The sequence below is a fragment of the Nothoprocta perdicaria genome, unplaced genomic scaffold, assembly GCF_003342845.1.
Source record: "Nothoprocta perdicaria isolate Ctin4 unplaced genomic scaffold, notPer1 scaffold_342, whole genome shotgun sequence".
In the NCBI taxonomy this organism is placed as follows: Eukaryota; Metazoa; Chordata; class Aves; order Tinamiformes; family Tinamidae; genus Nothoprocta; species Nothoprocta perdicaria.
Window position 1 is genome coordinate 989 of NW_020455580.1, and position 25,952 is coordinate 26,940.

The following is a 25,952-nucleotide window of genomic DNA, read 5'->3' on the forward strand; positions in this document are numbered from 1 at the left end:
CCTGACTCTTTCCTATCTGCTAACAGTTCTAGGTTCAACACTGTGCATGAGCAGCGGCTGCGGGACTGGAATCAACTGCTGAGAGCTAAGACAGTTTTTCTTTGGTCACACAGCATTAACTGTGTTAAAGCATTATGCTTTGCATACCTAATCCTCCGTAGGGGTCTGCAACTGAAATTGTAGGTGAGTACTACATCCAGACATAAAAGCAAACTTAAACAACGTGCCATTGTCAGCGTAGCACAGAGGCCATCCTGATGTCCAGATGACGGATCTGCATCCATGCACCCAGGATCCCAGAGCTCTGCTTCCTCCACTTTCAGAGACTCTTAGGCCTGCTGTTCCTGGAAAGGGCAAGCAGTCGCTCTCTGGGACCTCCACAGGCATGTATGTAGGGGACCTGAGTGGGGCTTCCTTTGGCTTCTAGCCAAGGTTCTGGGCTCTGCTTTGGCAATGGATTATCTCCTGCACATTCAAGGGCAGGAGGAAGACCAAAGAGGTGCCTGCATCCATCCCTGAAAAGGACCCCACCACAAATGGATCTGTTTCCCCCAGCAAGTCCAACATGGAGGCCCAAAGCCTGCGTGGCCATCTTTGTAGGAGGGGCTCATAGCAACTAGCCACAAGCTCACAGCTGTTTCTCCTGCATCAGAGATGGCGTGGCCCCTTCCAGGCTCTTTCATTCCAGAGCAACATCGAATCAGCCTGGAGGAGCAGCTGAGATCCTCTGTATTGTGGAAGAGCTGGGAAAATCCAGCTCTTGTGGAAGAGCTGGGAAAACTCCAGGGAACCGTGAGTCACCTGCTGTTGCTTTCAGTGGAGAAGGCGTCGCGGCCTCAGGCGTGAGAGCAATACTGAGCTCATGTCCTCGTTCCTCGTGAAGTGCTGCTTCAGGAGCCTGAGGGCCATTTTCAAAGAGTTTATCCTAATTCCTGAAACCTTTGGGGATGATGCTTTCAGGCAGCACTGCCTCGAAGGACAAGGTTCTTTTATGGCTGGTCAAGGTCCCGTATGACTGAGTGCATGGAGATGGCAGTGTCCCTCCCACAGCCTGTTACTGGGCTGCACTCTACCCTCTGAGTCTCGTTTCTGTGTTTCACCAGTTGGCTTTTCCCTCTTCCCTCCTCCCCTCTTGCCATCCTCTTCTGCAGGCTCCASCAAGCCAGCGTCTTCAGCCTCTTCTCTTACGACCTATGCTTCAGTCTAAACTGACTCACCTTGGCCCGTCTTCCCTCTAGCTTGATGAGGCAAACAGGTCAGCCAAAAGAGGCTGTGTTGCAGTCACACTACCAYGTGCAATCTTCACACTGTCCCTGAAGGTGGCCCACCATCTCCAGAGCAACTGTCCTGATCCAGGGACGAGAGAGCTCCCTCAGGGTAACCTTGAGTCTCTCCACTGAAACTACCTGAAAGCTGACTTGAGGTGTCCTTCATGGAGCAGTCATCACCATGGCTGATGGCCATGCTCACCTCAGGGAGAAATGGATGAGTCAAGGGGAATCCTTTGGATGCCAGTCGACCTACAACCTCAAGGCACAATGAGTCCTCTGCGTTCATGGGCCCCACGGGTCCGGAACTATGGCTCTGACACAGATTAGGCATTCCAGTGTCAACTCGGATGCAGTGGGAGCACCACACTTGAGCTGAGAGAGGCAAGGGCCAAATCACCAGTGAGAAGTGCGCCAGCAGCWGCAGCAACTCCCAGGTGCTTCATGAGCAAGGAATGCTTTGGGTCCCCGAGGGCTCAGGGACACAGCATAAAAGCGTGTGCTGCACCAGGCTCGGCCATCCTCCTCTCTCTGCCTCACTTTCCTCGGCCATCTCGGTAAGCCTGCGTCTGCTCCCTCTCTTCCTACGGGCTGAATTGCTGTCGTGCTGGCCGCTCCACTTTCAGAGGTGGCTGATAAGTTTAGCCCTTGAAATCTTGTAGGTCCCTTCCGTATTTGTGTTTTCAAGGGTGGGTGGTGGTGGTAATGTGGAGCGAGGAAACAGAGGGTCCTTTTGGTGGGAAGAGGAGGGCTGCTTCAAGTCAAAGAGGCATCTCTGGCTTCAGCTGGCCTGTGTGACATGGAAGGAGCAAGGGGGATGCAAAAAGTCTTGCAGGCTTCTCCAGATCATTTGTTCTCTTCCATGTGGCTTCTCAAATTGTGGCACGGTGTTGCCCTTTCTGAGTTGCTCCTGCTCCTCTCACAATTTAGTGTGGGTCACATCCCACACTCTCTGAATTCCCCGTGGTCCTCCAACTTGGAACCTCTTTTCCCTCCCCTGCTCTGTGTTTCAGCGCTGCCTCCCGCCCAGAGAGATGTCCTGCTTCAGACCCTGCCCGCCCCGGCCCTGCGGCACCTCTGGCCCTACCCCTCTTGCCAGCAGCTGCAGTGAGCCCTGCKTCGCCCGCTGCGCTGACTCCGTGGTTGCCATCGAGGCCTCSCCGGTCGTGGTGACTCTGCCCGGGCCCATCCTCACCTCCTTCCCTCAGAGCACAGCCGTGGGATCCTCTCTGTCAGCTGCTGTTGGCAGCTCCCTGAGCGCTGGCGGGGTGCCCATCACATCTGGGGGCTCCCTTGGTCTGGGTGCAGCCGGACTCTGCCTGCCTGTCCCCCGCTGCGTCTAAGCTGCTGAAGCCAGATGATCACCGCCTTCCAAGTCASCCCCCAGAAGCCTGGAAACTTTCATCTTGCTCTCAGTGCTTTTCTCCTTCCTGCTCATTAAAGACATTGCATCGCATAGCTGGAGTCTTATTGTGGTGTTACTTTTCACAGAATCACAGAGTAACGGAATGTTTAAGGTTGGAAGAGACCTCTTGAGTTCACTTAGCCCACCCTGTCCTGCTGAAGCAGAGACACCAGAGCATGTGGCACAGGGTGGCATCCAGGCAGGTTTTGAAGTGCTCCAGAGAAGGAGACTCCACAGTCTCCCTGGGCAGCCTGTTCTAGGACTCTTTCACCCTCACTGTAAAGAAATTCTTCCTCCTACAGAGATGGAACTGCCTGTGTGTTGACTTGTACCCGTTGCCCCTTGTCCTATCACTGGCTACCTCTGAAATGTGTTTGGCCCCTTCCTTGCTACGTTCTCTCCTCAGGTATTTGTATATGTTGATAAGATTCCCCCTCAACCGTCTCTTCTCCAGGCTAAACAGGCCCAGCTCACTTAATCTTTCCTCATACAAGAGATGCTCCTGTCCCTTAATCATCTTGGTTGCCATTCGCTGTACCCTCTCTAGAAGCTCCACATCCCCACTTACTGGGGAGCCCAGAACTGCACACAGTACTTGAGATGCGGCCACATTTCCCACATTTTCCTCTATTTTCTTAGCATCCAGACCTACCAAAGTGTATATGAGAAGCAGAGAGGATGATGCATCATCAGGCAGTAGACTGAGGTCCCCCCACAGGAGTATGGGTTTCCAGAGGAAAAAGGTGTTTCTTCCCCCACATTAGGGAGCTAAATCCTAGGCTTCCTGGTGGCAAGCCGGGAACTTCATCACTCTGCAGCAGGGGAGGAGAACACGTGTTCAGTTAAGACAAATCCAGTGGCCTGGAAGAACAGGAGGATTTGTCTTTTCCAGTCTCATCTGCCACTCCTGTTTGTAGGCCCAGCCAGAGGCAAGGCTGGGAAAAATTTCACAATGAGCACACATACCAGCACACACACACAGACTCTAGAGCCATAACCTGGCCACATGCGTCAATGCAGACAAAGAGCAGAGCGTTGATGGGCTGCCTTAGAAACACCAACTCACACCTGCATCACCACCATGCAAAGTCCAATCCTTTTTTTTTTTGCTTGTGGGTTGATCAGGACTAGAGTTCCACAGTGGACAGCTCCCCTTCTCTTGATTCACATGTACATGTACACCTGCAAGTCACTGCTCCACACCATAGGTCTGTCCAGAGTACCTGCATGGTCCAAGGACCCCTTTTATCCAATTCCTGCTCCAATCAACCAAATGAACCAAGGAGAACTTACCACATTGGAGGATATTAAGGAGATGAAGGTATAGGAGAAAAAGTAGTAATCTAACAGAAGATTGAAGAGAAAGAAAACAAAACAAACAAAAAAGGGTAAACTAAAATTAAAAGCTTTCTTTGGAAAGTAAATCAGTGAAAGTCTAAAGGAGACAGCAGAAACTCCACAAACTCCACCTCAAGTCTATGAGATAAGAGGAACGAAAGAGTCAATGCAACAGATATGACAAATGTTTTTAGTGAGGAGAAGTACAAGAGGCAAGCAAACATACATTACACTGGACTGTCTCAGTTCATAGCCATTCGCGGTGCTGAATACAAGTAGAAAAACTCTTTCAAAACAACGGTATGTCAGGGATTACAGCAGGTCTGTGAGATCCCTGGCTCCCTTAGCGGAGAGGGTTAGCCTTGAAGACTTCAGAGTGTACCCATGAGAAAGAGAAGTTACTTAGATAGCAGAAAACTGTAAACAAGTCTAAGGAAGTTTCACCTACAGAGCAGGGTGAGAAAACTTGCAAAACTGACCAAGCTGAAGTTTGTCCAATCACAATCTTGTTACTGTATTTTGCTGACTGTTGCAGCCAATAAGCCAAGGACATGATTTTACATAAAATATATAAAAGAACATTTATGGCTTAATAAAGCTCTCTCTCTCTATTCTCTCTGTAATTATTTCAACCAAGTGTCATTATTAGTCCGCCATGGCAGTGACAGCGGAACTTGTAGCTTCACAAGAAAAGAGGGGAAAAAAAATGAAATACTGCTGATGACAGACCTGACTGTGTGCTGCAGCCCTAAAAAATAAGTCAAATAAAACAGTAGGGCACGTTGGGAAGGGGCTTTCCTGGAGAGACGGCCAAGAATTAAGATCTATAGTCAAAGATGTTAGGGAATCTACACCTCCAGTGTGTTCTAGGCTTCTATTTCAAAGAGAGTTTGGATTAACAGGGGAGAGGGGAGCAAAGAAACTCTCCGCTCATGTTAAGGATTATGAAGTTCACTCAGTGTGATAGAAGAAACTGAGCTGGAGTTTATTGTCATGTAACTGGATACTAGGAAACTTCTTATTTAAAACTTCAATGTTGTTTTAGAGAGAAATGCTGTCTTTGTCATCTTTAAGCCTCCCTAACATATTGCCTCCAAAGCAGGGAGGAATGAAAGGCTGGCTTGGCTTAAGGAGAGTTTCTAGCATGTCCTTGAAAGGTCTTAATGTAGGCACAGAAGTCTGGGATGTGGACCTGTGAGTCTCTGCTGGGCTGGTATGAACATCTTGCTCAGTCTCACAGCGGAGAGAGGAGAGGAAATTATGTGAAATTTCCTCTTCCATTTGTGCTGTTTCCTCTGAATAAATGGCCATTCCAGAGTGATTGATAGGATGAAAGCTTGTGCTTGGATGCATCTCCTTCAATTTTCTGGCAGGCATTTTCATTTTTTCTGGCCTCAGAGTGTCCTGCTTGAGAAAGCTCTCATTTCTATGCATCAGCCCAAGCTCTTCTGCTAAAGAGCTTCCAGAGTTCAGATCTGGACTGAGTTCATTCAGAGACTGATAGCACTGATTTAAGATGGAATCCACCATTCCACTCACCACTCTGTCTTCCTCTTCTGAACTCTCCTCTGAAAGCACTGCCTTTTGACTCTTTTTTTTTCCAGTCCTTTTTTTAAAGAGGGAGTCCGACAGCTGATGTATGTCAGAAGCGTTTTCAACAGGAAGCTTTCCCATTTTGTCTTTGGTAATTTTGTCATTAGAAGCTGGGCAAAATGTTCTCTCATAAATAGGTATTTCAGCTTGCCTAAAACTGTTTTCTCCTGATTTGGCAGCTTGCCTTGCTGCTCTGGCAATGAGCTCCTGGTTCATGGATGAAGGTCTTGGCTCTGATTCATTTGACCTGCCGGATACCAAACACTTGCTGAAGTTATCAAAAACAATTGCTGCAATCTCTCTAGCAACCAGTCGAATTTCTTCCTGAGGGTCTAGATGCAGAGCTGCAGATGATGTTGTCCTCTTAGTGCTGCCAAACAGTCTTCCTCTAAACTCAAGGGGAGCCTCCCTTAAAACACAGACAGCTGGATGCAGCTCTTTCACTCTCTCATACACCTCCCAGACTGCTCTCTCAGCCACCTTAACAATGCCCAGTGCTTCTAGATTTTTAAAAACACTGTCGCTAGAATAGTCTTGCTCTCCATCCAAGTCCACAGCACTGTTATTCCACCTGGGAAGCTTGCGATCTTTTCTTGCTAATGGGGATTCGGAGTAAGTTTGGCTCAAAAGCAACTTCTTTGGCAACACTGTACTAGATCCCGTGCTTGTAATGTCTCTCTGAAAGCTACAGAGGTCCTGAGGAACTCTTCTTCTCCATACCTCCAGTGGCATCTGGGTCCTTCTAGACACTAATGGAAAAGATGTTTTTTGAGGTTGAAGAGTTGTCTTCCCTCTTGCTATGAAGTTGAAACCACTTGGTGATCTCTTGGGCTTTATGCTTGTTTCTGGGGCAACCTTTCTTGTGCTGTTGGCAGGCAAACTTTCCCACAAACCATGTAGCTCCTCACTGTATGGACTAGAGCTACCAGAGCTGCCTGAAGAGAAATGGAGATCATTCAAAAGAGAATCACATTGCTCTTTAGTTCTGGCTTCCCTATTCGTCACAGCTGTGTATAAGTTGTCAGACACTTCTTCTATAGCTTTTGTCAGTATAGCCTTAATATTCAGCACTTCTTCTACAGCCTTCTGTAACAGAAACAATTATTAACTGATGAGTGAAAGTTAGATTTGTTTTCCGTTTCCCCATATAAACTAGTCACTAGATTTCTTTCAATCAGGCAAGTTTGAAAATAATGTGGTTTCAACATAGGAAATGGATGATTCCAAACAGGAACTGGCTATTTCTTAGAGATTTGTCTGCATTTCGCAGGCACAAAAAAAAATAATATATTGCTAAGGAGACATCATTTAGGCTGCATTTTCTTACTGAAAATCAGTTGTATGAGTTTTTCTAAATCTAAAGGAACTGCACAACCTGAGCTCATGCTTTTGGATCTCAGTGTGGTAGACAATGGTTCAGGTCTCCATTCCCACTCTCTGCTGCAAAGGCAGAGGAGAACAGCCTGGACTGCTCAATGTGGGGATGGGCATGGTAAACCCCACTCCTAGTAATGCAGAGCCCTGGAGAGGATGATAAGCTGTGCACTATCAGAGCAGATAAACTCTTTCCTGCACACCAGTCTTATTGGGAGGCAGAAAGTGTGTGCCATGTGAGTTAAGACGGCCAGAGGACTCCAGAGCTGAGAAATACTTTGGGGAATTTCCACCAAGGGCATAGACTTCTTGGGCCTGCAGAGAAGGAAATTTTCACCAAGAATCCAGGGGGAGCCTTTTCCACGGCTCCCCGGAAGCCAAGGGTTATCCCTTATCTTTGTAAAGAGAAGCCTGCATGAGAGCAATTCTAAGTTCTGAAAAGAGAGTCTTCTCTTCTCCTGTAGATTTCCCTGGTGGTGGAATTACATTGGCTGCCACTTCACAGCAGATTTTGTCCAGGAATCATGCCACAGATCCCATCAGCACAGCTGCCCCAGGGCTTGCAAGTACCCCGATATGATAGAGGGACAAGCAGGCATTGTGCAGAATGTGAGGGAGGACAATAGTAAAAAAAAAAAAAAAAAAAAAAAAAAAAAAAAAAAAAAAACAACAAAACACCCTTTAATTATTCCCATGATGCAGTTTTGGTTAGCTGGAAAATAAGAAAGATACCTGGGAAAATGGCTTTTCTTCAACTTTTCCTGGCTCCTTGCCTTTTGTTTTAAGCTTATGCCATGCAGACGGCTCACATTTTGGTCTGGATGGTAGTTTATCCAGTGGTGGTCTAGGCTTGATTTTTAGCAGTGGAACTGGCACGGATATAGACCTGGTCACATTTTGCACCCCAGGTGACTTTGATTCAGCCTCTCTATGTCTCAGGGGTTTGTCAAGGCAATGACATCCATCTTCCAGTGCTTCATCCAGTATTTTGACAAAAACTTGATTGACCAATTGTTGGGAATATTGGGCTGAGAATAGTGTCTCTTCTTCGAGGTGATCAGGAGTCACAGTGTGGGAGAAGTCAGGACAGTGGCAAGGAACACTAGGCAGAGTTGCTTTTTTATGGAGCCCTGTGATTCTTTTCTCAAGCTCTTTGTTAGTGCCTGGTGGAGATGTCAGCATTGTCTTGAGAGGTGAAAAATCAGCTGGCTTTTCAGAAACACTCTGCAAGATAAACAAAACGGGTGGAGGACTTACCCGAGTAAACAACAGCATGCATCAAAAGAAAAAGACATTTTTAACCTTTTAAGCCTATAAACCACGGAGATGAAAGGATGGAAATCCCCATCTGAAATCCAAGCCTTGGTGAGCATTTAATGAGAGCTCAGTTGGCATCTGTGTATTTAAATTAGGCACATTCAAATACTGACCCCAAGGTGGATCAAAAGTCAGACAGCCTTCTGTTGTGGTCACCATAAAATACTGCTCAGAACGTGTACTCCAAACAGTCACAGAAAGCAGGGCAGTTTGAGAACACAACAGAGCTCATGGCATAGATTAAATATTCCTCTTCTGCAGCAAGGGAAGGACCACAAGTACCAGACCAAGACCGCAACTTTTGTTCATCTGCACATGGGGAGTTGTTAAATCTTGCAATTCTTTCTTTCTTTTTTTTTTTTTTTTCTCCTAGGGAGATTTGCTTAAAGTCCCACCCTCTGGAAATGAGCTGTTAAGGATTATAGAATCAGAGAATGGCTGATAAAGATTATTGTAAGAGACTGTTTTGGATTTTGCTTGTCTTCATATTGTTGCCACACAGTTTCTGACTTCTTGGCCTCGGCATCCTGTCTCTGGGAAGACTGGGATATCAGTTTGAGTTGTATTACCTGTGCACACTTTACAACTTCTTTGGAAGATCAGCTTGAGACCCTGGCAGTGCTCAGCAGTGGTGCCAAGCAGCGCTGGCAGTCGAGTGCGGGGGGAAGCAGAGCGTCAAAGAACAAACTTCAAGAAGAGGGGCAGACTCTTCAAAAACTGGGGCAGTGAAAGGACTGTGTATTCTTCCCTTGCAGGAGCTGCTGCTTCTTCTGAGCTCTCTTTCAAGAGATCGTCACCTGCACTGAGGCAGAGCCAAGGAAACGTAGCTGGACTGGTGGTGATGGTAGCTAATCTTGCTGCATCTCTCCAGTTTGCTTGCTTATCTTTCTTTTTTTTTTTTTTTCCCCCTTCTTCTTCTCTCTGGCCTATCACCACTATGAGAATAGAGCTTGTAAGGTTGTATGGCATTTGACCCCGTTTGTATCTTAGTCTCACCCTTGGGATCATGTCAAAACCTCCCCCAGCGGTGGATGGGGACACTTATGTAGTCCAATATCCCTGCAGAAGAATGGCCACCTAAAGCACATTGCACAGGATTACACCCAGGTAATCTTCAAAACCTCTCTGGGCAACCTGTGCTGGTGCTCAGGCCCCCTCCCTGTGGGAACCTTTTCCTCAAACCCACTCAGAACTTCTTGTGATTTTAGACACCACTAATAGATAGGTAGTCTGGCACCATCAGGAGATGACACCACCCCTTCAAATATTTGTACAGACTGATAAGATCCCTGCTCCGTCTTCTCTAGGCTAAACAGGCCTAGCGCTCTAGGTCTCTCTCCATAGCAGAGATGCTTCATTCCCATAGTCATCTTTGGAATCCTTCACTGGACTCTCCCAAGTAGTTTCATATCCCTCGTTCACTGGGGAGCCCCAAACTGGGCACAGTATTCCGGACGTAGCCTCACTAGGGCTGAGTAGAGAGAGAGGGTTCTGAGAGTATTTGCTTTGGGGTGCTTTTTTCTTCACAACTTTAGGGGAAAAAAAGCAGTAAAGTAAAGTAAAAAAAGGAAAATAAAACAAAACAAAATAAAACAAAACAAAATAAAACAAAACAAAATAAAACAAAACAAAATAAAACAAANAAAATAAAACAAAACAAAATAAAACAAAACAAAATAAAACAAAACAAAATAAAACAAAACAAAATAAAACAAAGAAGAGGGGCTGACAAGGAGTTGATCATATACAGCTACATGTGAGTCCACAGGGAAGAAGCTAAGGACAAGATCTTGCTGTGTGCATTGCTATGCAACAAAATATGGCTAGTGGTGACTTTCTTCTCTGGGAAATGTTTCAGTACAAGAAGATTTAGAAGAGACATACCTTTGGGTGGAAAGTCCTCTCTACTTCTTCCTTCCACTTCCTCTCCTCCACACGTGCAGCGTTGACTGCAAATTCATCCAGCATACTCCACGTAGGATCCTGGTCAGCTTTGCTTGTGACTTCCTTTTTCCCTCTTCCTCCTGAGCTGTGTGGGGCAGAGTAGTGACCAAAAAAGAAATGACTCTGCTCTGTCCAACAGGAACATTTTTGAGGCTTACTTGCTGAGCTCAAATTAAGCTCTTTCATGTTCACCAACATGGCATCCCTTATTTGCTGGACAGCTTCTTCCTTTACAGACTCTTAAATGTATCCACGTTGGCAAGAAAGTCTGCAAAATCGCAGAATCCCTCAGCATTGGGAGGGGAGAAATGCTACTCCTCTTTGGCCTTTGCTGCGGAGTTCTTCTCAATGGGCTCAAGGAGGAAACCCCCCTATGACACCATAACTCCTTTGGGTTCTGGCATCCACAGTGGGCCAGTAACGTAAACCGAGTGCTCCGGTTAATGGGCTTTTGGGAGGACATGTCTCATTGCACAAGAGCAAAACAGAGCTTGGTATTCAGGAGGTGGCTGGAAGGTCCAGAAAAAAATGTCACATGAAGCCCCTGCAAAGTCAGTCCCTTATTGCAGCCCTCAAGGTGGACCACAATTACAACTCCATTGTGAAGCCACTGCAGGAAAGATGTATGCTATGGCTGGTGGTAGACTACTTCCATGGTATTATAATCACTAAAACAAGGACACTCACACTCGCCTCTTGTCCTTCACTTGCAGCTATCAACCTGTTAGTTGTATTAATGCACTGCACCACATCTGACATGAGTTGTTTGGACCACGTTGTAAGACAAGGGAAATATGATGGGTCACAGGTTACAGGATGAGACGCAGCTATCTCCACACTTGATTTACAAGATTATCCTTTCCCCTTCCTGACTTCTGCAAATAGACTGACAGAATCTGTGCAAGTATAGTGAGTCTTGGACTCCCGCAGCCAGCTGGGAGCCCCAGTTCACAAATTGTAAAAGCTTTAATTGACACCAGAGCAGAGGCCTCCTTAATATATGGAAATGCTAAGAAATGTAAAGAACAACCTGTAATTATTACCGGTTTCGGTGGGAAACAAATTGAAGCTGTGCAAGCGCAAGTAGAAATGAAAATAGAGAACCTCCCAAAATGATTGTATTCGGTTAGGATTGTTCCTGTCCCTAAATACATAATTTGGATTGATATTTTAAAGGGATTGACTTTGAATCTTTCTGATGACTTGTACCAATTTGGAATGAAGAATTATATTAGTGCCCAATCTTAATCAGAAAGGTAAAAGTGTCCTCTGTGCAGATTACTACCGCAACTAAATTGGTGGCCATGAAACAGTAGAAGATTCCAGGAGTGGGGCGTGAAGACTTTTCACAGACAATTAAAAATTTAGTGAATGCAGGAGTTTTAAAACCCACTACCATAGCTTGGTATAACCCAGTCTGGCCCATCAAGAAGTGTGGGAGATGGGCCCACTCAAGAAGGACATGGAGAATGACCATGGATTTCAGAGAACTAAACAAACACACCCTACCTCTTATGTCAATTGTAGCAGATATTGTCACCTTGATAGAAAAAAATCCAGAAGCGTTTCAGAACTTGGTATGAGTAATTAATTGGGCCAGTTCTTTCTTTACCATACCCATTGCTATGGAATATTGGGATCAGTTTGACTTTACATGGCAGGGGCAACAATATTCATTCACCAGATTGTCCTAGGGATAGTGCACAATCCAATCATTTGTCATCGCACGGTGACTGAGCATTTGGATGAGACAAAACTGCCCCCTCATATGCAATTAATTCACATAGAGATGATATGCTGATTCAGGGGAACAGTGAGGAGGAAGTGCTAGAAGTTCTCAAGTTAATTGTGGATCACATGAAAGAGCAGGGCTGGGAAATTAATCCTACTAAAATTCAAGGATCGTCCCAAACAGTGAAATTGTTAGGAATTTGACGGCATTGTGGGCATTGGCAAATTTTACCCAAAGCTCAACAGAAAATTTTAGATCTTGCAGTGCCACGAAATTAAAAGGAGGCACAAAGATTCATCAGATTATTTGGCTTTTGGAGACAACGTATCCCCCGTTTAGAACAAATCTTGACCCCACTATATAATGTAACGAGACAAAAATGCCAATTTGAATGTGGAAGTGAGCAGCAGGCTGTCTTTGAATTAGTGAGAAGGACTATTCAAAGGGCTTTAGATTTTTGGTCCAAGCAAATGGGAGAAGTTGAGTTAAATACATCTATGAATCAATCTCATGCTAATTGGAGCCTCTGGCAAAAACAGAGAAAGAAGAAGGTTCCCCTGGAGTTTGGAGGGAGAAAGTAGCCAGAGGCAGGAACTAACTATATTCTTTTCGAAAAATAGTTATTGGCGTGTTATTGGGCTTTGGTAGAAACAGAACAACTTACAATAGGACGTGAAGTGGCTCTTCATCCAGAAATGCCGGTTATGGAATGGGTTAAAAGTTCTCTGAAACCCCTTTGAATTCAAATATTATAAAGTGGAAGTGTTATATTCAGGGTAGAGCCAAAGTAGGTGTTGGAGGAGTAGCTCCCCTTCACGAGCAAGTAGCTACTGCCCTCACGAGGGATCGAGAGGTAAGTCCAGATTTTAGAGCTAACAGGAATCCCCCCAGTATGATGGAGAAAAGCTTTAGATCAATTAACACCATTGGAAAAGGAACGTGCTTGGTTTACAGCTGGGTCAGCTAAATATATAGGAGGAAAGATGTTTTGGAAAGCAGTAGCTTACCATCCTCATTCAGAAACGACTTTAGAAATGACCAGGGAAAGGAAAAGCAGTCAATATGCTGAATTATCTGCAAATTATAGGGCTTTGAAACAGGAAGATTTAGGAGAATGCTATTCATATACCGATTCCTGGTCAGGAGCTAACGGGTTAGCTACTGGGTTGCCAGCATGGATAGCTAGAAAATGAAATATATACTCCAAGGAGGTCTGGGGAAAGGAACTATGGAGAGATATCTGGGAAATGGTACAAAGAACTAACATGAGGGTGTTTCATGTCCATGCCCACACTAATACGGACACTTTAGAATGACTTTGTAACTCTGTTAGAGATAAGTGGACAAAGATTTCCCAAGCCAGACTGGAATTCCTTCAGAAGGAGGACCATGAAGTCTAGGTGAAATAGGTGCACCAGAAATGCGGGCATCTCAGACAAAATCCCACCTACAGGTGGGCTCAGGGGTGTGGCATTCCAGTGTCACTTGATATGATCGAAACTATAATTGCCCAATGCCCCGTGTGCAAATATTCACATATGGCCAGTGCCAAACATTGTAAAAGGGCAACTGGGTAGAGGAAAATTACCAGGGCAAATCTGGCAAATGGATTTCATCGGACCCTTACCCCAGGACCAAGGATGTAAACACATTTGTACTGCTGTAGATACATTCTCTGGATATTTAGCTGTCCATCCTTGTCAGAAGGCTGCTCATCATAGTACTATTTCTACTATAGACATAAAATTTTGTATTATGGCATTCCATTACAGATTCAAACAGATAATGAGTCTCATTTTCTGAACAAATTTGTTCAACAATATGCTGAACAGCAACATATCCAGTGGGTTTTCCATATCCACTATTATCCCCAAGCTGCAGGATTGACTGAACGGATGAATTGGCTATTGAAGGAGCAGTTGGGAAAACTGGGAGATGGACACCTGTTCCCATGGAGAACCCATCTCACAGATGCATTCCATATCCTTAACAATAGGCTCATAGGGGACATGGAAACCCCCTTGGTGCATATGATCACACCCCATTTGCAGACACAACCTTCAACTGTGAGTGAAATTTAACTTATTGGGAAATTACCCCAGGTGCAATGGCCCCCCCACGGAGCCACTCCCAAAGCTGTGGGACTGGACCTCTACACACTAGATTTAATCAAAATAAATCCAAATCAGATGAAAGTTATCAATGCCACAACAGGAATTCAAATTCCCCTAAAACCCTTTGATCTTCTATTTCTTTTCATCATCCTTTTCCTTCTACATTTTCTTCTTTATTCTCCTTTCTTCTTCCTAGCTCATCTTCCTTCTTTTTCCAAAGACCTGTACCTCTCTCGCAGTTGTCAGCATTCGCGAAAAAAGTCCTCAGATTTGAAAGAAAACCCGTGCAAAACGCAGCCCCCGACGTTCAACAACCCGTTCAGCCGGTGGACACGGCACGTGGCGCTACCACCATCAGCAGTAGCGATAACTGCACACACAACGGAGCAGAGTGGCGCAGCGGAAGCGTGCTGGGCCCATAACCCAGAGGTCGATGGATCGAAACCATCCTCTGCTAACACCTTTTTTTTCCCGTGTTGTTTTGTGTTCTCCCGTTCTTTTCCTCTCGTGCGTCCCCCGCGACGCTCCGCGCAGCACTGCACGACGGGCTGGCTAACGTTGCCGCAACGTGGCCGGTTAGCTCAGTCGGTTAGAGCGTGGTGCTAATAACGCCAAGGTCGCGGGTTCGATCCCCGTACGGGCCAATTGGTTATTTTTTTTTCCCCCTTTTTTTCTTTTCCCTCTTCCTCTCACCCAAAGACGCCCTTCCTCCGTTTCGCGGGGCTGCTGCAAAGGCTCGCACCTCCACATCGAAACTTGGCAGTCCTCAGGTGTGCGAAAAGAGTGGAGTGACAGAAGGGAATTTAATTAAAAAAAAAAAAATAGCAGAGGATGGTTTCGATCCATCGACCTCTGGGTTATGGGCCCAGCACGCTTCCGCTGCGCCACTCTGCTCCTTATAACTCTCTCCCTCCTCTGGCTTTAAGGACTGTGCCCACGTTTCCCATTGCCCAACACTGTCCTAACGTTCCCAGTTTCAATCCCAGCCTGGCACTGGGAGCCCCTGCCACTACCCAAACCCCGGAGAAAAGGGGATGGGGCTGCAAGAAGAGCCAAAATGGGATCTGGGGTTGGACACGGGCACACAGCTCCGAAAGACTCAGGGAAAGGGCTGGGAGGCAAATATGGATGGGGTTGGAGGTCCCATGTGGAGACACAAGACGCGAGTGGGGTCAGATGTGCTGCTGAGGGTCGGAGAAGGATCTGAGGCTCCATCCCAGGGCTCAGACATGGGAGCAGGGCAGGGAAGTCATCCATCTCCGCCTTGCCCCAGGTGAGGCTAGGAGAATGGCTGTGGATCTGCCTGTGGTCCCTGAGCGCACCCCAGAGGACAACACGTCCCAGCAGCCCTCTCTACCTTCCCCAGATCAAAGACACCAGAGCCAAAGGGCTGGCTTGGTTTCCATCCACTCGGGTCTAAGACAGGCTCGCAAGAGCCAGAGGCACTTGAACACTCCTGAGCAAGAGGCTGGCATGGTTTGGGGGGTTTCATCTGTCTCAGTTCCCACACATCCATCTCTGGGACCCAGAGGTTCACATGCATCCTCCACTGCTGAAGGGGCTTTCGTGTCGATCAAGATTCACAGACCTGCTTATTCCTCTGTCACAATGCTATTTGATAAGTCTTGCCAAACTACTGCCAAACAAGGAATTTTGGTCGAAAGAGAAGGGTGGGGGTTAGTATTACTGTCAGCATTACTAAAATCCAAGTGTCTCACTTCCACCATCCAAGTCAGAAGGAGCCATCCTGTGACTACATTCTTCACATTTACTCATTCCCCAAACATTTCTCTGTTGATTTAACTCATAAATTCCAGCAGATAACCAAATCCACATGTTAAAGTCATCCCCTCCCACAGCACCATGACTACCCTACCATGGTTTAATACATGCTAACGAAGCAGTGTGCTGTTGCTAATCCAAGAGCTCAGCAGCCAGCCCTGCCAGTCCTGCATTTTTGCAGGCCAACAAGGCCACTAACACAGGCAATGAGGGAGTTTTTCTGCGCCCACACACCTAAATGCAGGTCACTTACATCAAGCAAACTGATATCATCACTCATGCCTGCAAAGCCAAGCAAGCTTCCAAATTCTGACTACTACGTGTGAGGGCAGCAGCCCCCCTAGTTTTCCACCCATTCAGGCACATCTCTCCAACACGGCTGCAAGGATGATATAGGGCACTATGCTGAAAACCTTCTTAAAGTCAAGGAGAATTACATCCACTGTTCTCACATCATCCACCACGGCAGTCATCACACCACAGAAAGCAAGTAGGTTCTGCAGAAGCAAAGAGCAGGTCACCTTCCTAGACCTGCTGGCAACTCTTCCTAATTCACCCTAAGATACCATTGGCCTTCTCGGCCACCAGGGCACATTGCTGGCTCACGGCCAGTCTGCAGTTCTCTGAGACTTCTAGATCCTTTTCTCCAGCAAGACAAGCCCCAAAACTTGTCCAGCACATGAAGTCAGTTCTCCTTCTTTACAGCCCATGCCCACTCATCTAAAGCACCTTCCTGAGCTTTCCTACAAGGGTCCTACAGGAGGTGGTGTCACAGGCCTTGCTGAAGCCAAGGGAAACAACAGCCACTGCTCTTCCCTCATCTATTCTGCCTTCTGTGAGGGGTCGGCTGGCTATCAGGTCCATTAAGCACAATTTCCCCCCGGTGAATCCATGGTGAATTCGAGTTTTGCCAGGAGCTTCTTGCTCATCCATAGGGGTCTCTTGCCCCCTCTTTACCTGACTTCTTACTCATAGGGTGGTACCAAGCTTGAGCTTGGAGGAAGGGATGTGTGAATGTTAAACAGCTCTCTTGTCGTGTTAGTTCTAGCTATTCTAATGTTAGAGAAAAATCACGTGATGAAGGCACATCTGGCCCCCATTAGGATTTCTGCACAAGTTTTGCAAAAGTCCCAGCACTTTCGAGTTGCTCAGGAACGTATTTTAAGCACCTGTTTCACCAGGCTTGGGAAATGTCCCAGAGTTGTGGAAATGCTATTAATCCCCTTCAAACAAGAAGCAGCTAACAGGAGCAAGTGCTTTCTCCTAGTTCATAGAAATGAACTTCACTAAGGGCTCCTGGGACAGAGAGGACAGAACAAGCAAGCCCACTACTTGCAGACACTCCCGACATGATGGACAGCAATACCACAGTTTTTTTCTTTTATCCCTTTCAACCATGTGTATCTTACTCAGAGTGATGAAGATCCTTTTCCCTTCTCTAGCAAAATTTCACATTTTGTTGGTCCATTAAGCAAAAGGCTTTTGTTACACTCTATGAATACAAATATATACACACATATATAAAGCACCAGAAGGACTAGATGTCATCACCATTAAGTCAAAGTGGCTTTCAGACTAGGATATTAACACTCTACATAACCATGTATGTGAAGGAGACAGGGCAATATCCAAGTAAAGACACATCCCATCAGACATTCACCTCTTCAGTGCAGTTACTGTCATCGTAAGGCTCTTCCTCTCGCAGTACCTGGCCTGTATCAGCACTATCCATCTCCTGTAACTGAGATTCTCTGTTCCAACAGAGAAGCAGCACGGAGAATGGCCTTGAAGGATGTCTCGACTTCCCCAGAGTAAAGCGAGTGCTACTGCAAGTCTTCCTAGTCTTCACACCTCTTTGTCCTAGGCGTCTTCAGGCATCTCGCTCCCAGTAACAGGAGTCGCCAAAGGAAGTTTTAGAAACAAAACCCAGCACAGTTAGAGATATTACAAATATTATTTGTCTTACAAACACATACAAAACATGCAGTTTTACAGAACAGATTATGTACATTTTCAAGCACTAAAATACATCAGAGCCAGTATCTTATTTAAGTACTGTTGCCTCCACTGGTCTTTCCAGAAGCTCCTACTTTCTGCAGCCGGCTAGCGCTTGGTGGTCGAGGCACCCTCTGGGCAGATCCTTCCCGGCTGCTCCTTTCTCCTAGAACCTGGGTCCCGCTGACAGCAGAACTGGATTTATTTCTCCCTGAGTGAACAAATACACACATTAATTTGGAAGTCTCAGCCCCATACGTCAATGGCACCGCGTCTAAGCTGCGAGCGTTCCTTCAGAACTCATGCAAAAGGTAAAGTCTTTATTAGATGGCGCGAATTTATCCAGCATCCAACACAAAGCAAATTTGTGGATTCAGCTCGACAGGTATTAGGAGCACAAGGTCAAAACACACTGCGATAGGAACATTATTTTCTTGAATTTTCTTCCAAGAAGTAATCAGCCACTTTGTTCTCCTGCAGGCAGCAATTCAAAAGAACATGAAGAGCATCTAACATTTCGTAGCTAGGAGAAGTGAAGCAATATGTTAGGGCCCACTTCTTTCTGAAGCCTACAGTCATGTCACAAACCCATCTGCTCACATCACTTTTGCAACCTCATGAGCAAGTCCGGATTTCTTATTTTCTGCAGCTTGCCAGCAGCTCCAAACCCATAAAGGATTTCCTTACTAGTCATATATTTCTTTACTGCACTCAGAAAGCAAAGGTGTTGCCTTTCTATAGGCATAACAGAATGTCTCCATAAGGAATTATGAGAGAGAAGCGATGGGGAGAGACGTGTAGAGTGGGGCAGGCAAGAGGCATCCACCCATCCTGCTATGTTCAGCCTGAAGATGGACAGAATAAGGTCCATCCAGGAATAGGTGGGGAAAACTGAGCAAGGAGAGTGAGCAAGTCTGCCTTGGCCTGGCACTGGAGAGAATCCTTCAGATTAAAAAGAAATAGCACTGGCATTGCAGGAAAAAAAATAATCAGAAATAAAAGGACAAAGAATCATGGAGCAGAAGGGTGAAATGATGACAGCTTTTACAAAAGACGAAGTCCCGAGAAATACCACAAAAAAAAAATTACCATTAAGGAGGAGGTAAAAGCAGGGATCCATAGAGTTGTTTTTTTCCCTGAATTTCTGTAGTTACATGAACGCAATTAAAATGGAGAATGATACATCAGGAGCTGTATCAGAATAAGTTTCAGAATACCAACAGCTGCTCCACATCAGCATGGCTGGGAGATCCTCATCTTGGAGGGTCTACGCTACTGATAGATAGATATATGCCTGCTTTACTCGCCAAACTATTGAAGGACTGTTTGACAGTGGGACTCATGTCAAAACCACAAGTTAACCCTTTGCAGCACTGGAAAGACATCCCAAAAGCTTCCAATTAAGCATAGGCAGCGCCTTCCTATCTGTAACATTTGACAAACTACAGCGCCAAAGAAATAAATTCATTCATCTCAGCCCACTCAGGTGCTCTTAATTATTTGTGGTCTTATTGAGAGCAATATATTGTGCTCTTAATATGTGGTTATTGTAAACCACACCAGAGATTCTGCCAGCAGTTATCAGACCAAGTTAACCAGCCTTACAATTTTTCATCTTAGCTCAAGCTTGTAAGCACTTCAACAATTTTTTACTAATGCAAGTGTCAGCTATAAAAACAAACTGCACAAAGGCAATTGATGATACATGATCTTACACTATTCAATTGGGAAAAAAATGGCAGGAATGGATTATTAGACTATTCAATTGGGAAAAAAAAATGGCAGGAATGGATTATTAGAGTTCACCATGATGCCTTTAACAACCCAGGACATCTATACAGGTGAATGCATACACCTTCCTGACATGTCCAGGAGGACCGCAGGTCCCAAATCTCTGCGCAACATGACTCTAATCATGTGCATGTACAAAACAACATGCATGTGCCACTAAGTCCTGCACAGGGAGTCAGGTCCTTGACCTTCTGACCTACCTGAAACTATCAGGGAAAAGAAAATCATCATCTCTTGTGAAAAGAAGTCATGTTCAGATAAAAGAAGTGTCTTCAACTATGGTAAAACAAGTCAGTTATTTCGTTAGCATGAGATCAACCGTGCTTTTGGAAGTGCCATATCTACATTCATGAATCAAAAACAGCTCACAAAGCGTGTAGGGACTGGTACAGACTGTATATAACCTTGAGTTCAAGACATATCAGGATCAACAAGAACAAAACACACAATTAAGCTACCACATATTTTCTGCAATTCGAGTACAACAGATTAGGAAAAGGATTCTACTGATACTTGTCTTGACAGCACCAGATGTCCTTATCTTGATTAGGAAAGGCTGACAAACACAACTTCACTTTAAGTATGCAAACCTATGAGCTGCATCAAAAGTGAACCTAATCAAGTACTTCCCAGCGCAAAGAAGACTCAAAGAACTAAAACCAACCCTTGCTAAAGCAGCTTCCCTGGGAGAACCTAGCAAGGAGGCCAAGACAACGTGTTCGAACATCTCCTCCCATTCAGCAGAACAGTTTTCAAACACAGGAGAAGGCAAAGGAGGGGGAGGTTTTTACACACCCCTTCCCAAGGGGCTAAGCCCTGAAGTATGCACTGAGGCCAAGTGTGTTTTCTTTTGCATGCACTCAGGTGAAGAGAATAAGAAACAAAGCACACACCACGGAAGAGCTTACCAGAGAGTTGAGAGCAAAAGGCCCATTTCTGCAGTCACTTGTAAATAAGAATTGAGGAGGATAAAAGCTTCTAAGAAGGGTTATGTATTCAGCTAGGTCACTAGAAGCAATTACAGAAGAACAAGTTGACAAAATAACTCTCAGGTCCTTTTCAACGCAGATAAGCCTCCCGAGTTGCTCCAGCAATTCACTGTAACACAAGCAGTACAAGCCTCCGAAGCTTCAGATGTCAGAGGCTGGTTAAGGCATGAAGAAACTCCCTAGCGTCTAGGGCAGAAGGCTGCCTTAGTCCAAGGAACATGACAACCTTTCTTCAAAACCATTTCTCTGTAAAGCTCTGAAATGGCGCTCACTCCATTTATATTTGCAGGATGAGTTTTTCCACCACTCTAGTAACCATATGACCTTGTTAGGCTATCAACTCAACCACCTGAACCTGGTTTATCTTAGCTCAGCAACCTTGGTTGTCATATATATCTCCTATTCTTCAGAGACTGCTCAGCTGAGCTACTGGAGACCAGTTCCCAGCTGACTGACCATAAGACCACCAGTCTCTTCCTACAAGTCCACCCCATAGAGCTGCACTGTTTGTTTCTCGCGGGACCGGTACTCCTGATCACACCTGGGATAACCTCATTTCTTCCTCCTCCTCCACTCTTGTACGCCACTTACACAGGAGCTTTTCTCAGTTTGTTTTCCTGGCTCTTAGTGTGGCTAACCTTCTATTACACACAAGATTTTTTCCTGGATTTTAGGGGAACAGAGGGAGCAAGTGAGAAGCAAGTCACTGCTAATGATTCACTCTCATCTCATTACTTTTTCCACAAAGCTAAACATTACAAGCCTGGCATTTAGAGTCTTCCTCTAAATCTCATCTCTGTTACTTGAGCCTTGCCTCACAGAGCAAGATGAAAAAAATAAAAGCTTGCAAATAATCTCCAAAAAGCTACTAAAAGTTAACCAGTGCAGTGTTTATTTAATCTCCAGTAGAGCAGGGAATTTGCTCAAGTATGCAGCACAGAGAAAGCCTTACAGCCTCATGTAAAACCAAAAGCTTTCTGTGCTGAAAGCATGACTGAACACATCCACCCTGACCAGAGACTGCCAACTGCCTCTGCTCCCTCGTCATGCTGAGAGCATCTGCAGTTCCAGACGGATCCTGGTTCTACCAATCCATCTATGTTATCTTGGGCATCCATGTCCACCGCACCTGGAGTACAGGTTAAAAAAACTACACAGTGCAACCTATGCTAAAACCATGATCAGAATAACAAAGCATAATATACTATGGATCTAGAGCACAACAACCAGCATTACCAATATGAAAATAGAAAAGAGATTAAGCTCATTTAAAGGGAAGTCCTTAGCTTCTGCAGGAGCATTCTCTGCATCACGTTTGAGTTGCATGCAGTATTATCCTTGCTAATTGCACTACCTCCTTAATGAAAGCCTGCATTACAAAGCCAGATGAACCCTGCAATATGGTAGCCTTAAAATTAATAAGCCAAGATGCCTGTGATAGAGACAGGATTCTGAAAAGCAAGCTCACATCAGCAGCTCAATGGGTATAAAGAGATAGCTGGGGAGGAAGCTCTGGGAAATAGCTGTACAGAAGACACATTGGATGGGGATGAAGGGAACATGAAGAACAGTGGAAACGTGGGTGGTAAGAGGAACCTGACAGGACACTCTCTAGCCCGGGAAGGAAGAACAGGGCTTTGGCATATGCAGAAGTAGAAAACCACAGGGAATGTATCAGCAGATTGATGTTGCGCCGACAGGAAACAACAGGTAGGAAAACTGCATATTTAACAGTCATAAACTATAGCAGCACCGCTGGTTCCAAGGGCTTAACACACCTCTCCCTCACATCCCTAGAAGGAAGTTGCCCAAAAGGTCTACTTTCCCTTTAAAAATGAACTCTTTCCCTCACAAATAAATTACTGGTAATCAATAGTTTGGTACACAGCTTACATGCAGTAATTTCTAGCTAAATCTGTCACATGGATACTCTAACACTTGAGAAGTCTCATTTTTAGCCAGCTCTCAGAAATGCAGCTACCAGCAAACGCTGCCCTGGGCTGAACACCCTGGTTACCCCCTCCAGGAAGACACAAGACAAAGCCATTCAAAGCAGGTTCTCACCTACTTAAAGAGTTTTAGCTTTATAAAAAGCCAAAATAACTGTATGTTTTGGGGAGTTTGTTTTTGGGGGGAGTGCAGGAGGAGGGAGAAGAGAAGAAGAGCCATTATATGTACATGTATACACACATACATATACCATACAGTATACAGTGAAGAAGCTGCAAAGTGGGTAAGTTTATATAGGATGATCACTGATTTTGGGGCGTGGAGTTTCAGTTTAATGACAGGCAAGTCCTGCTAACACAGAGGCAGCGTCTCCCATCTCCAAGCGCCTGGTGCTGTGCAGAAGTGGCACCGTCCTCTCAAACAGAAGAGGCATCTTCCAACAAGAGGTGGCAGGGCCAACAGCAGAAGCAGCTTTGATTCCTGCTACCTGCAACAGGTCCTAAAGGCAATGCAAACACTCCTGGTAGAACGGATCTAGCCCAGAAGATACCACCAGTCACCCTGTTAACACTTAGTCTCTAACGCCCTTAAACTAATTCTTCTGCCCTCTCCACAATTTCAGCTAACTGGGTATTTCCCCAAATTAAGGGGAGAAACTTAGTGTGTCAAAGATGCACTGATTTTTAATGGTATCTTTACAATAGCTACGGACTTTTCCCCCTCAAAAGGGCCCTAGTAAAACAAGCTACTGTCTTGTAGTACATACAGCACAAACACTGTACCAACCTCAGGTGCTCCAGCAAAGCATGGAGCACTACCATGACTGGTAGTGACCATCCAATTCTGCTCCACATCATCATTACCAGTTCAGACTGGGAGATCTCTGGAGAGCTCACCATCACTTCTGAACTCACAGAAAGGAGAACACAGGACTAAAACAGCGATAATCTGCTGCTGAGCATAAGCTCCACGCAAAGAATCCTCTGAGAGCACTCAGTTTTCACTGATGATTTCATTCACACACATTATCAGTTGCCATTTAATTTTGGCAGGCCAAGGATAACAGCAGAGACACTTGGGCTGAGAGGAGCTAAAAAGAGAAGTTTTCATTCAAGATGCTGCTCTAGCATAGCAAAGGTTTCCAGAAAACTAGAAACACTCAACACAACTCGGAAGACCAAGCCTTTTAGCAAGACTAAATGAGTGTGGTGCATCAGGATTTGGTTAGGATTTGAGAGGCGCGGAGAGAGGCAGATGGGGGACAAGCATGCAACTACGTCTACCAGTATCAAGCATCAACCTCCAAAAAAGATGGAGATCCAAGTTGACCATTTATCGCAGACACACAGTAAAACACAGACTGTGACAGGCAGGATCCTTCTGTAAACGTGGCTGGTCCAAACTAAAGAGCCATCTCAGTGCTTCACCTAGCCCTGAAGGTACTTAAGGGACACTTCAACCTTATGAGCGAAGCCCAAAGGCCCAACTAATCCTGTGAACATTTACTACAAGCAAAGTGGTATTCGTGTTATCTTCTCTGAATTTCACTACCTAACTCCTTTGGTCCAATTGAAAACTGAATTAAGCCCTGAAAACAACATAACCGTTCCTGGACACTCGGCCTAAGATACCTGTAGCTAGTAGAAGGCAAGTGCCCAGGGCAGGTCAACTCTAGCAAAAGGTTTCTGCATTTTCCCCTTGAGAAATTGAGCAATTATCTTCAAACAACTGGCCACTGGGCAATTCCAGATCACAATCAGCCTACCAGCAGCTAAAACTGGAGTTGCAGCAGTGGTCCAGATCAGGAGACAGAAAGGAACAAAAACCTTACCAAAGTTCATGCATAGTTTTTGAGTGTCTCACCATGTCTGAAGCATCACGAGAAAAGCAGAAAGAGCAAAATTTAACAGCATCCTCTGTTGAAAACTGCCTACGAAGCATACGAAGAACACGTTCTCTTTACAACAGATGGCCTCTCATGAGGGAATTCTCAGTCAAGAGCACCTATTTCACTTGGCAAAAGAGAGGAAACATTCAAGGTGAAGTGCAATTCCCTTAGGAATTCAGCAAGTTTCCCAAGTCCCTGTACGGCCATCATCCTCAGCCACGAGAATAAATGCTAGTGTGATAGGTAAAGCTTACTGCTTTTCCCCAGTTTTCTGGGCTGGGGAAAATTCCCCCCTTCGGCACTCATCCCACCCACCACTTTCCTCATGCTGTTACCGTAAGTCCTCGCTGAGCAGTTTATTGTTTTAGAGACTTTTTTTTGCAGACCAAACTACAGGGAAGAGTTTTCAGGATGAAAGGCTGAGAGGACAGAAAAACAAGATGATGATAAAACTCTAATTGGCCTCATTCATTTCCACGGGGCACGCGAGCCTTCCTGCATCACTAGTATAGCCATGGGCAAGACATGGAGAAAAAATGGTGTTAGACATGCAGTTTTTGTTCTTTACAAACACAAACAATGACTGCGAAATCTGACTATTTTGACCATTGCGCCATTCTACTACGTTTTTAAGCAGAAGAAAAAATGAGGAGTCCTTTGGAGTGAACTTAAGAGTAGTGACAGCAGGTGCAGTTTCAGTTACCTCGTTTAAACTTTTTAGGCGTAATCCAGAGATATCCAGAACTTGCAGGCTAGCAGCCAAAAGCCACTTCAGGAAGATTCAGAGAACAAGTAGAAGTTATTAGAACTGGGTTTGGAGTGGGGAGAAAAAGAAAATTAAAAAAAGAGAAAGAAAAAAACAGAAAAAAAAAAAGAACACAGGAAAAAAGGCACAACTTCAGGGCTGATTTTTTTAGTAAAACTCTAAAACAAAATACTCCAAGTAAAATAAAATACTCCAAGGCAACCACCGCTTTAGCTGCCAGCGCCGCGATGCCATTTCACCCCAGATGCGCCGCGAGCAACAGGCAGAAAGAGGGGGAAAAGGTGCCCAGGTGCTCATGCTCCCGCTGAACACGGCTCACCGGGAGCGGCGGGATGCGCAGCCAAAGCCAGGACGCGGGCGAAGCAGCGCCCAGTGGTGGGATGCAGCGTTGGGACACAGCGTCCCGGGGAGCTGCGTCCGCGAGCCAGGCACAACCAAAGCGGCATGAGCTGACGGCAGGTAGTAAAAGCTCGAGTGATTTCTTTTTTTGCTTTTAAAGGTTGGGGAGGGCGGAGGGGGCGGTTTAATGTATCCATTACATTACAGGGAGCAGCGGCGACTTTAGGAATGGCCCCGATGTGATGCAGCACGAGCTACTATTTTAAGGAAAAAAAAAAGGGGGGAATAATAATGGGGGCGAGGTACGGGGGAATAAGGCGCACGGAGCCGTCGACCCGCAGCGGCCCCGGCTCCTCGCGGCTCACAC

At 45.6% G+C, this 25,952-nt stretch overlaps 1 long non-coding RNA gene and 3 other non-coding genes across 4 annotated transcripts; 2 read left to right on the forward strand and 2 right to left on the reverse strand.

The window, feature by feature from the left end:
* Positions 1 to 6,546: 6,546 nt before the first annotated feature.
* LOC112951287 lies at positions 6,547 to 7,855 on the reverse strand. Its single transcript, XR_003250173.1, has 2 exons — positions 7,711 to 7,855; positions 6,547 to 6,690 (listed from the first exon to the last, which is right to left on the reverse strand). It is a non-coding gene; the product is annotated as an uncharacterized LOC112951287 (long non-coding RNA).
* A 6,615-nt stretch (positions 7,856 to 14,470) lies between these two features.
* Positions 14,471 to 14,542, forward strand: TRNAM-CAU. Its single transcript has one exon. It is a non-coding gene; the product is annotated as a tRNA-Met (tRNA).
* A 113-nt stretch (positions 14,543 to 14,655) lies between these two features.
* On the forward strand, positions 14,656 to 14,729 carry TRNAI-AAU. Its single transcript has one exon. It is a non-coding gene; the product is annotated as a tRNA-Ile (tRNA).
* Positions 14,730 to 14,907: 178 nt separating this feature from the next.
* TRNAM-CAU lies at positions 14,908 to 14,979 on the reverse strand. The gene has a single exon. It is a non-coding gene; the product is annotated as a tRNA-Met (tRNA).
* Between the last annotated feature and the right edge of the window lie 10,973 nt (positions 14,980 to 25,952).